The sequence below is a fragment of the Lampetra fluviatilis genome, chromosome 23 (assembly GCF_964198595.1).
Source record: "Lampetra fluviatilis chromosome 23, kcLamFluv1.1, whole genome shotgun sequence".
Lineage (NCBI taxonomy): Eukaryota > Metazoa > Chordata > Hyperoartia > Petromyzontiformes > Petromyzontidae > Lampetra > Lampetra fluviatilis.
Window position 1 is genome coordinate 6,950,130 of NC_136297.1, and position 11,404 is coordinate 6,961,533.

The 11,404-nt window shown below is 49.6% G+C and overlaps 1 long non-coding RNA gene across 1 annotated transcript; it reads right to left on the minus strand.

Annotated features, from left to right (window-relative positions):
* Positions 1–4,551: 4,551 nt before the first annotated feature.
* LOC144940674 (uncharacterized) lies at positions 4,552–10,868 on the minus strand. The gene is made up of 4 exons (XR_013639155.1): positions 10,480–10,868; positions 6,968–8,357; positions 5,685–6,775; positions 4,552–4,676 (listed from the first exon to the last, which is right to left on the minus strand). It is a non-coding gene; the product is annotated as an uncharacterized LOC144940674 (long non-coding RNA).
* Positions 10,869–11,404: the final 536 nt, after the last annotated feature.

The window sequence follows — 11,404 nt, forward strand, 5'->3', positions numbered from 1 at the left end:
TGATGCCTGCCGTGTAACCACGCAAACCAAGTTAAAATCCGTCGAAATTTACGAGAAAATATATTACGTTTGAATTTTTTTAAGGATTCATATTCTTAGGTTTTTTCGGTAAAGTCACGTAGGTAAAAAATAAAAATTAATAAAAGTAAAATAAAAATCAAATAAAAATCACGTAGGTAAAAAATAAAAAAATAATAAAAGTAAAATAAAAATAACCGATTTTTATTTTACTTTTATTAATTTATATTTTTTACCTACGTGACTTTACGGAAAAAAACCTAAGAATATGAATCTTGGGTTGGGTTGGGTAACCCCGAGGGGGGGGGACTTATCCCCTCTTTAAGGGTTTCAATCAATCAGTATAACAATCAATCAGTTTAACAATCAATTAGTCAGTCTTTAAACAATCAGTCAATCTTGTCCTTATTTGCTTCGTACGTCTGATTGCGTTTGTGCGTAATATGCGCAGAGCAACAACTGCAATGGCTACGTTCAGGTGGTCTAAGCCAGACGATGTCACAATTCGCATTGTGTGGATCGGGCATTGCATCCCTCTCATACTTTGTGGTCTGCTAAAGGGGTGTTCGATGTCGCTGCGAGTCGCCGTGGAGTCGTTTCTTGGTCATCTCCTGGGACGAACATTGCCTTATTGGCCACCCCGTGCCCCTGATAAATCTCAAAGTTCATCCGACAAAGTCCCATCACAGGGCAGAAACACAACGAAATAGACACTTTTTTAATACTCAATTTCCCTGTACAAGAATTCGGATAAACAGTGTGGGTTGACAGGTTATGCCACGGCAATATAGCTGGTGGCAACAACAAACACACAATCATCAACACGTTCGTCATTCACAGTGTGCCCTTAAAAGGAAACGTTAAACAGGCGACGTTTCGGGCAATGGGCCTTCTTCATAATACATGTACCAGAAAGATTATACGTGATTTGGAGACATTATTTGGTGGTGATGCTGCTGCTGCTGCTGCTGCGATGGCAGTAGTGCCACAAACACAACAAAAACGGCACAACTGCCATCGACAACTTCCTGAAAGAAAAAATATATATAATCGGCGACTTTTCGGACAATGTCCCTTCTGCTCTGATTAAAAAAGGGGGCCATTGTCCAAGGCGTCGCAGATTCTATATATTTTTTTAAGGCTGTGTAGTTGACGTGTTGTGTTTCGAGTGAATTCATTCAAAGTTGCATATTACATCTTATGAGCATTCAAACAATATTTCTTCATGAACAATGTTTTAATTGGCATATAAAGTTAAACTCTTCGTAGCTATCACTTAACAGACAATCAATGCAATGACCAAAAGGCATTAGTAAATAAACTAATTCGTATTAAAATTATCAATTGTTGCTGGCACGCTGAATTTTGGGTCACCCTTTTGTAGTGAGGTCAACGAGAGCCTTCATTAGCATAACGACTTCGTGCTACATTCCTGGGCCGAATAGATTCTTTAGATTATTTGGCTGCTATAAATTTCCACGTAATACGCCACTACGTTGAGCAATCATTTGTAAGAGCCAGGTCGCTTCTGAAAAAGAAGCTAATCGCTCAGTGGGCTTTACCTGGTAAAATAAACAAAAATAGTAACATTTTATTTGTGTATATTTATAGTTTGTGATTTGCTCACCTTTCCCGTACTATTTTGTACTCCTATTGTTTGTTCTAGATTTGAAGTGCTTTCGCTAAGTTGTCCCCACCTGAAGAAGGACGCTTGTGTTGCGCCCGAAACGTGACTTACCGAAAAAACCAAAGACTATTGTTTGTTGTAACGGTCTGAACCCGCCCCTACTGAATATCTGTGAAAAAGAGCTTTATAGCTCATCGGATTTCTCCAGTTTAAATAAATAAACTGTTCGCCTTTTGGCGTTGTTCTCTGTTATGACACTGGTGAGACTGGCCTCTAAAGAAGGCTGCTGTGGTGTAGGCCAATCAGTTTCAAAGACGATGACCAGAGATTGTCAGAGCACGTTCAGTTTGCATGTTCACCACAAGGACTGTGTGTGATTAAATGCAGATATGATTCCTTGCAAAAGGTTTCCATTTGGTGTTTGAACATCTTAAGACTCGTTTTATTGCCAGAAAGGATAAAGTCGATTATAAAAAATGTCATACTTTAAATAAATCGATTCTGATTCTGAGCTGGAAGGGGAAGTGGTGGGAGGGGGAAATTCATATCCGATGACGTCACACCCCTTCACATTATGACGTGCGCCCTTAGTAATATGGCGGCTATGTACATGATATCGTTTTCCTGAGGGTACAAATAAAATAATCTACACGCGCAGTGCTTTATGTAATACAAAAAGGGTTGAGGCATCGCCTTAGCAGTGTAGTGCACGAGCACAAACTCGCCACACTTTGCTCAGAGGTTTTCATCCGAAAATAATATTGATAAAGTGACGTTTCGGGGGCAGTGACCCACCCTCCTTTAGAGTAGAGTTGGACTGAAGAAAATGTGATTTGTACAGGCATTAAACCACTGATTTTTACACCGTGGGGCCCTGATGCAATGCTACACGTTATGACCCAGTTTAGAATTGAAATCAAAGTTTCCCAATTCTATGTTTCATACAGCGAATGAAACAACCCGTGCCTTAATTTACACAATTTCGCCTGCCTATTGGCGACGTGATAATTAACACATTCCTGCGGAGGGAGCTGGTAGGAACGTTGGGTTGCTCGGTCAATGGCCAGGGTCAATGGCGGCGTGGTGTATTCCGCAAATATGGCCGACTAAGGGCACCACGGGGTGCCCCACCCCTCCCCACCCAGCCCCACCCCTCCCCACCCAGCCCCACCCCTCCCCACCCAGCCCCACCCCTCCCCACCCAGCCCCACCCCTCCCCACCCAGCCCCACCCCTCCCCACCCAGCCCCACCCCTCCCCACCCAGCCCCACCCCTCCCCACCCAGCCCCACCCCTCCCCACCCAGCCCCACCCCTCCCCACCCAGCCCCACCCCTCCCCACCCAGCCCCACCCCTCCCCACCCAGCCCCACCCCTCCCCACCCAGCCCCACCCCTCCCCACCCAGCCCCACCCCTCCCCACCCAGCCCCACCCCTCCCCACCCAGCCCCACCCCTCCCCACCCAGCCCCACCCCTCCCCACCCAGCCCCACCCCTCCCCACCCAGCCCCACCCCTCCCCACCCAGCCCCACCCCTCCCCACCCAGCCCCACCCCTCCCCACCCAGCCCCACCCCTCCCCACCCAGCCCCACCCCTCCCCACCCCTCCCCACCCAGCCCCACCCCTCCCCACCCAGCCCCACCCCTCCCCACCCAGCCCCACCCCTCCCCACCCAGCCCCACCCCTCCCCACCCAGCCCCACCCCTCCCCACCCAGCCTCACCCCTCCCCACCCAGCCCCACCCCTCCCCACCCAGCCCCACCCCTCCCCACCCAGCCCCACCCCTCCCCACCCCTCCCCACCCAGCCCCACCCCTCCCCACCCAGCCCCACCCAGCCCCACCCCTCCCCACCCAGCCCCACCCCTCCGCACCCAGCCCCACCCCTCCCCACCCAGCCCCACCCCTCCCCACCCAGCCCCACCCCACCCAGCCCCACCCCTCCCCACCCAGCCCCACCCCTCCCCACCCAGCCCCACCCCTCCCCACCCAGCCCCACCCCTCCCCACCCCAGCCCCACCCCTCCCCACCCAGCCCCACCCCTCCCCACCCCTCCCCACCCAGCCCCACCCCTCCCCACCCAGCCCCACCCCTCCCCACCCAGCCCCACCCCTCCCCACCCAGCCCCACCCAGCCCCACCCCTCCCCACCCAGCCCCACCCCTCCCCACCCAGCCCTCCCCACCCCTCCCCACCCCTCCCCACCCAGCCCCACCCAGCCCCACCCCTCCCCACCCAGCCCCACCCCTCCCCACCCAGCCCCACCCCTCCCCACCCAGCCCCACCCCTCCCCACCCAGCCCCACCCCTCCCCACCCAGCCCCACCCCTCCCCACCCAGCCCCACCCCTCCCCACCCCTCCCAGCCCCACCCCTCCCCACCCAGCCCCACCCCTCCCCACCCAGCCCCACCCCTCCCCACCCCTCCCCACCCAGCCCCACCCCTCCCCACCCAGCCCCACCCCTCCCCACCCAGCCCCACCCCTCCCCACCCAGCCCCACCCCTCCCACCCCCACCCCTCCCACCCAGCCCCACCCCTCCCACCCAGCCCCACCCCTCCCACCCAGCCCCTCCCCACCTTCCCCACCCAGCCCCTCCCCACCTTCCCCACCCAGCCCCTCCCCACCTTCCCCACCCAGCCCCTCCCCACCCTCCGCTCTCCACCCAGCCCCACCCCTCCCATTTTTCGATGCACGATGGACGGACACAATAATCCCCTGTGGGCTGGTGGAACCAGGTGGTTCCTACCAGTAATGTCCCTGAGATTTGACCCCATATGCGAACGGGGCTGTGGAGGTGGCGTGCGCTGCCAAAGTGTGGGGGGGTGTGGGGGGGGGGTGTGTGGGGGGGTGGGGGGGGGTGTGGGGGGGGGCACCTCGGGCTGCAGGAGGGAACAAGTCTCGTTGCATTTGTCGTAGATGAGATGCAGCTTGCGGAAGAGCACCGTCAGCTGTCGCAGGTGCTCCTGCAGCTTGCTCAGCCGGTCGGCGTGCGTGCTCGGCAAGTACGAGCCGCCGTTGGGGAGCTGCACAAATCCTAGAGACAGAGGTCATCCCCCCCCCCATCCCACCACCTTCAACGCCGGATAGACTTTAACGAGTGTAGAGGCAAGTGCTGTTCGTGAATGTGACACCTATGAAAGGCAGGCAAGGTACACGCGGGGGATGGGTGGCCGAGCAACGCGACCGGTCGCCTTTGTCTCCCAAGTGGCGATGTTTTACAACATTACACCAGAGGCATTAATTTTGAGGCTGAGCCAACCTAGGGGAGGCCCAGCACCGCTTCCGATAATCGTCGCTGGTGTTTGTGGTCGCGAAATCGAACTCGGGTCGGCGGGTTCGGGTCTCGAGGGGGTGGTTGGTGGTCAGGCAGGGATGGAGCGAGACACACCGGGACAGATGGTGAGGCGTGTACTACTACAAACATACCATGTTCATCTGGACTATTTATTCCGGAGTGTGGAACTTACGGCCAGCAGGATGGATATTTCCCGGTGGCTAGATTTGACAAGACCCCAGGCCACATATAAAGGATTAGGGCTTGGATACAGCCTGCGAACAATACGTGTGTCACTGCAGGCAAAGTCCGTATAATCTTGCTTCATTCGATAAACGTATTCAGAGTGTGTCTGCTGTACGATCATGAGAGGGCTCTGTTGGCTGGTCACTCTCTTTAGAGTTCCAAGCACTTGCAACCGTGCCTTCGCCAACTCGCACTGACCATTGAGAATGGTCAACCACCCCCTACGACTAAAACACCACATGTGGTGGGCCGTCATCCCAGCAGACGATCGACACAACGCTCCAATATTTATATTATTAATAATATCTCTGGGTGGAGCGGTGGCGCAGTGGTTAGCGAACTGTGCGTTGACCCCGCGCGGTGAAGCCTCATCAACCCCAAGGGTGGCACAATCGGGTTTAATTGTCTTTTTATATTAAGCCCGATCATCTGAGATTGTGAGAAATCCGGTTTAATTGGTTCTAATTGCAGAACCGCACTTCTCAACGATGAGCTTCATCCATTCCAAGCTAAGGAACTCACTGGCGCCCACGATTGTGGATGAGAAGCTCGTGTTCATCACGACCAACCTGCCCGCAATCTACGACTACCCCGCAGAGGTGGGACAAAGTCATTGTTATGCAAGTCACAAGTAAGTCTCAAGTCTTTGCTCTCGAGTCCCGAGTCAAGTCGAGTCAAAGATGAGGCAAGTCCCAAGTCGAGTCAGAAGTCAAAGCCTGCAAGTCAAGTCGAGTCCAAAGTCCTACCATTTTAGTTTCGAGTCATTTCAAGTCCTCTTACCACAGAAATAAAATTTATACAAATCATGTATGTCTGTAAGATTTGTATTTATTTAAACCTCTTTTTATACAATGACATTAATCAAACACAGTAAAAAACAGAAAATTTAATTTTCACAAAAAATGCCCTTATTTCAACAGCATATTGCACTAGAACAATGCACAGTAGCTTCAGTCCTGTATTGCATTGACCTCATATTGCAAAACAGTTTAACTTTCAAATAGACATGGGTTCTTTTAGCCTAAACTTTTTTAAACATGTCATCAATAAAATCCTCACTCCTCAAAATTATCACTTCTGAAAAACTGGACCAACCTGATAATATAATTGGAATGCCTCCATAGAGACTGGTGTGTATGAGAGAGAGAGAGCTGTGTGGACAGGTGATGAGCAGAGAGTGAGTGTGTGTGCGCATGCGTGCTGTGGACAGGTGGAGGGAGGCCCCTACACTGCATTGCATTTGCAAAAGATCAAATTGGCCAAAAGTCTGTCAGTCATTTGTGCACGATGGGGACGCAGAATGATGCCACCATGGCTGAAAACTCGCTCCACTGGAGCACTAGAAGCAGGCACTGCCAAGACTCGGATGGCTACTTGAAAGAGTGAAGGAAGAGTCTTACTGTTCAGTGCTCAGAACAAAAGGGCATTCTGTCCTTCTGCCATGTCAATGTAGTGACTTAGCTGTACTGCTGGTGGGGTCCCAACATCCCTTTTCTGCCTCTTATGGTATGCAGCAAACAGCCCTTCTCCTTCCATGTCCTCTAGTTCTTCTTCAGCAGGCACCGGCACAGGCACAGGTTGCTCCGTCTCTGCAGCATCTTTCAGGATCAATTCTAAAAAAACGTGTCACAACAGCAGAAACAAAAGAGCTCTTATTACCATTACTGATGTTGATGATACTGTGCAAGACTGAAAATTGTTATTATTGTTAAAGTCAGATTAATATCACATTAGATCCTAGATCAGATTAAGATCAAATTATTTTACGTTGCATTTAAGTTGCATTGCAAGTCAATAAGATTTACCTTTAACTCGCTGTGCCACCTCTGCCTTGATGTCACGGTTGACCAGCACATGGGGCTCAATCCACAGCAGACAAAAGGCTGGATCCAAGGCAGCTGCTTTCAGGTAGACTGTGTCTGAAAAGGGGGCAGTGATCCCTTCTTGAGACTGGGCCATTTTCACATTAATGAAGATCCCAAGAAATCTTTTTTCCAGGGATGCCTGCAGACCTCTGACCAGGCCGCTCAGGAAACAAACTTGAGGCTTCAGCTTCTCAAGATGGTGATTGAGGGACAAGACGGATGGAACTACTGCACTGATTGTAATGACTTTCTCCCCCTGTGTCAAATCAGTTGCTTCTCCGAACGGTTTCAAGATGTCCACCAACTCCTTCAGCAGATTCCACTCTCGTAGTGTGAATGACAGTTCTTTATGCCCCGGCCTTCTCAAGAACTGCGCAGAGCTTTTGCTGATCACAATGAAGGACTGCTTTCACCTGCCGCAGTGTAGAATTTCACCTCGTGCTCACTGCAGCAGGGATGCCTCTGTGCTCCCCAAATTCACCATCGAATATGTCTTTAAACGTTGTGCTTGTGTGGAGCAGGGAGCTAAGTTTTGATAACTTGGAGAGAGAAGGACATGCCGCTTTTTTTTTCTTTCAAACCGTCTCCCACCACCAGCTGCAATGTGTGTGCAAAACACTGCAGGCGCTGTTTCTTTGCCATAGCAGCATCGACGGTTTGCTGGTCTTCTAGGGTTAAGTCATGCCATAGCTCAGGATCATCAAGATTATCTCCAGCATCATCATCTTCCTCCTGTTCGCTGGGGAAGCAGACCGTAAATGCCTTGCGCATGTTAGCAGCATTGTCACTAATGATATAGTCCAATTTAGCTTTGATGTTGTATTCATCACATATTGCCTCAAATTGGTCACAGATGCGCTCCGCTGTGTGAGAGCCTTTGAAGCGGTTGCAGGCCAAGAGATTTGTCTTTAGCTGTACCCTCTCTGCATCTCTCTCCATCCAGTGCACAGTGACACCAAGGAATCCCCTCATCTTTCGATCAGACCAAATGTCCACAGTGACTGAAACATGGTCAGTGTTGCTCAATTGAGTTTTTAACTTTGAACGTCTCTCCTCAGCAAGGCTCTCTGTTTTTGTGGTCAGCGTTCGGCGACAGACTGGGGTATACTTGCTGTCCAGCACAGCCAGAAAGTGACGAAAGCTCTTATTTTCCACAATAGATAGAAGAAAATTGCAATCAATAATCAAGTCAGACAGTATCGCATTGGAGATGGCCTTCTGCTGTGGGTGGCTCATGCTGTAACGCCCTACACGAGTGTCCAGGAATTGTGAGATTGAAGGCTGTTGTGGTTCATCTACGATGCTTTTGTTCATCTGGTATTCTTCATACCTGTAACAGAAAAGAATATGAAACAGATGTCAGAAAATCCCTTATAGCCACACATGTTGTATTTGAAACTACTCTTTACTCATATCAATGTTGTTGTGTTAATATTCATTGTCTATTGTACACTACGGTATACGATAATACATTTCAGTTTCAGTGTATGCAATATTAAGAATATTTTCACTGCTTCAAAAGTCATAAGAAAGCCCTTTCCCTCGAGAAACTGAAGTCATATGCTTTATAGCAGTGGTTTTCAAAGTGGGGACGGGGACCCCTGGGTGCCGCGAGGGGGTGCTAGGGGGGCCATGGCAAGTTGGCATGAAAAGTATAGCAAAACAAAATAATTGAATAAATTAAATAAGTAAAATAAACCAAATTAAACCAAAAATAAGCTAAACAATATCCCCATTAGTTAAGAACTGCACTATAATAATCTATTGCATCTCTGAACATTACTACTATAATCGTTATTATTTTATTATATACTGTATATATCCCAGTGGTGCGCTGCCTCACAGACCTAGACTACGGTAGCACGCTATGTCCATGCGCTGCCTGCTGTTTGGGCATGATATGAAAAGGGAAGGCTAATGGTGGATCTTCTGTGACTGTGTCATCATTTTCCTCTTTACAGTGTATATGTCTTACTATGTTTCCTGTTGTACTTGGATGGGTTTAGGGATGCACCAACTCCATCGAGTTGTGAAAGGAGGTGCACAGAAAAAAGAGTGTGGCACGGCCCATGTCAGGGGGGCCTTGGCTGGAATCTACTGGTATATGGGGGGCCTTGTCATGGTAAAGTTTGGGAACCCCTGCTTTATAGTTCACTCTCTCCTGCACACCAGATTCCATGGTGCCTTGCTGCATCACACAGCAATTGCAGGTCTACTGCTGCCTCATTCATTGTTTAATTGTGATAGTTTATGTCTTCAGCGACAGTTCAGCTTAGTTGTGATTAACCAAAATTACATAAACGACCTCAATGAGGCAGCACACCAGCCACTCTGAAACTGAACGATTGAAAGAGTAAAACTGGAAGGCCTGTTTTTGTCTCATGTGTGTTGGAGAGACTGAGATATACATTTGTGTTTATCCGTCTAGCAGCAAGGTAGAAATGATACTTTAAAACGGACGTTGACATGATGTTGAAGAGGTTTTCCATCTGAGTGTGTTACACTCATGTACCTCATATAATCGGGGTTCAAAAATCCCTATTTTTGTAAACATTAACCAGCAAGGGAGACGTGCGTTTACTGTCTCGTTGATACAGTAAATATGCAGCAGCTAGTAAGTTACGGTACATCCGATAAGGTGCTTAGCATTCGTTCAAAACTTACCTTTCTTTGTGCAACTTCAGGTGTCGAACAAAGTTAGACGTTGTGGCAGCACCGTCTGTAATCTTCGACCCGCATGTTTTGCAAATTGCAACTCGTTTTTTGTCGACTACATCGTAATTTTTATAGCCAAACGAAACTATCTTCGGTATCATTTTGCCAACTGGCGCGTTGTTGCTTGTTGCGCTTCATTGGTTGTCTTGCAATGTGCCTGCTTAGATGCTGTCCAATCAAAACAACGTGGGACTACAGTGATTGGATGTCGTGCAGGCAGCGCGCGTGCTCTCTGCATGCATACAGGTGATGCACATTTCTTTCACAGATGCAGATAAACTGAGAGCGGCGCGGCCGTGTGAACATTTTTTCCCCCAGTTTTCATGGGAAGTAGCAAGTCTTCTCGAGTCAAAAGGCGCAAGTCCAAGTGAAGTCACGAGTCATTGATGTTAAAGTCCAAGTCGAGTTGCAAGTCTTTGTACATTTTGTCGAGTCGAGTCTGAAGTCATCAAATTCATGACTCGAGTCTGACTCGAGTCCAAGTCACATGACTCGAGTCCACACCTCTGCTACCCCGTGCCCGACGGCCCCCCGAGTACGATAGCAGCACCGACGAGGAAGCAGCCTAAGCCTTGCAGAGTTTCGTATTCATTAAACCAGGTTTTAATTCCCCGAAATCGGGTTTAATTGTATTCAAGAAAAAACCCGATGCCTGCCGCTGGAAAAATTTGTTTTTTTCCACCCCATGCTGATCAACAATCAACCACACGTGTGTGGCCTTCGAAGCCATCGCTCACCTGCATGTAGCGCAGTATCTGGAAGATCTCCGTGGTCCTCGTCACGATGTCCTGCACCGTCTCCTGCCCGATGCGGCACAGCGAGGCCATGTTCACCTCGCGCGGCCCGGGGACCCCGGCGGAGACACCGATCCCGGCCCCCCCTCCGACTACCCCCCCTACACCGCTCGGGCCCCCCAGTACCCCTAACGTCCCAGGGCCCGCGAAGCCCTGGCCACCGCCACCGGGAGGCAGCGAGCCTCCCTGACTCGAGGCCATGGTTCACGAAGCGGCTGGTTGACGAGGTAAATCGCTAATTTGGTCAGAGACGGCGTTGCCTTTATTCAAATTCGCACTGTTCCGCCACTGTCCACGCGCGTCATTTGGGGGCCGAAGCTCCTGAGCGTGACGTCATTTTTTGAATAGGTGTGACATGACGTCATTTATTGAAGGGATGACGTCATCGCTAATTTCTTGGGATTCGTGTAAATAAACGGCTTTGGTATTTGATTAAAAGCTTTCGTGACTGCAGGGATTTCATATTTTGGTTTCTTTCGGTAAAGTCACGTAGAAGGGGAACAATAAAATAATAAAAATGTTATATTGACAAATATAAAACAATATTTTTTATTTTATTGTTTCCCTTCTACGTGACTGCACCGAAAGAAACAAGAATATGAAAGCCTTTGGTATTTATGACTGCATACCTGTCAACCCCTTATCAGTGCTTAGCTTATTACATATCAATTCAGAGCGTATTGATCACCCCGTACCCTTATAAATATCAACGTTCATCCTGCAGTCCCATCACGAGGGAGATGCAAATAGAAACACAAATAGGCAAAACAAATGCCCGTTATTGAAATGGCTGTACGCCGTATAAACCTGAAAACTCAATTTCCCTGTGCAAGAATACGGGTAAACCGTATGGGGAGACAGGCATCTT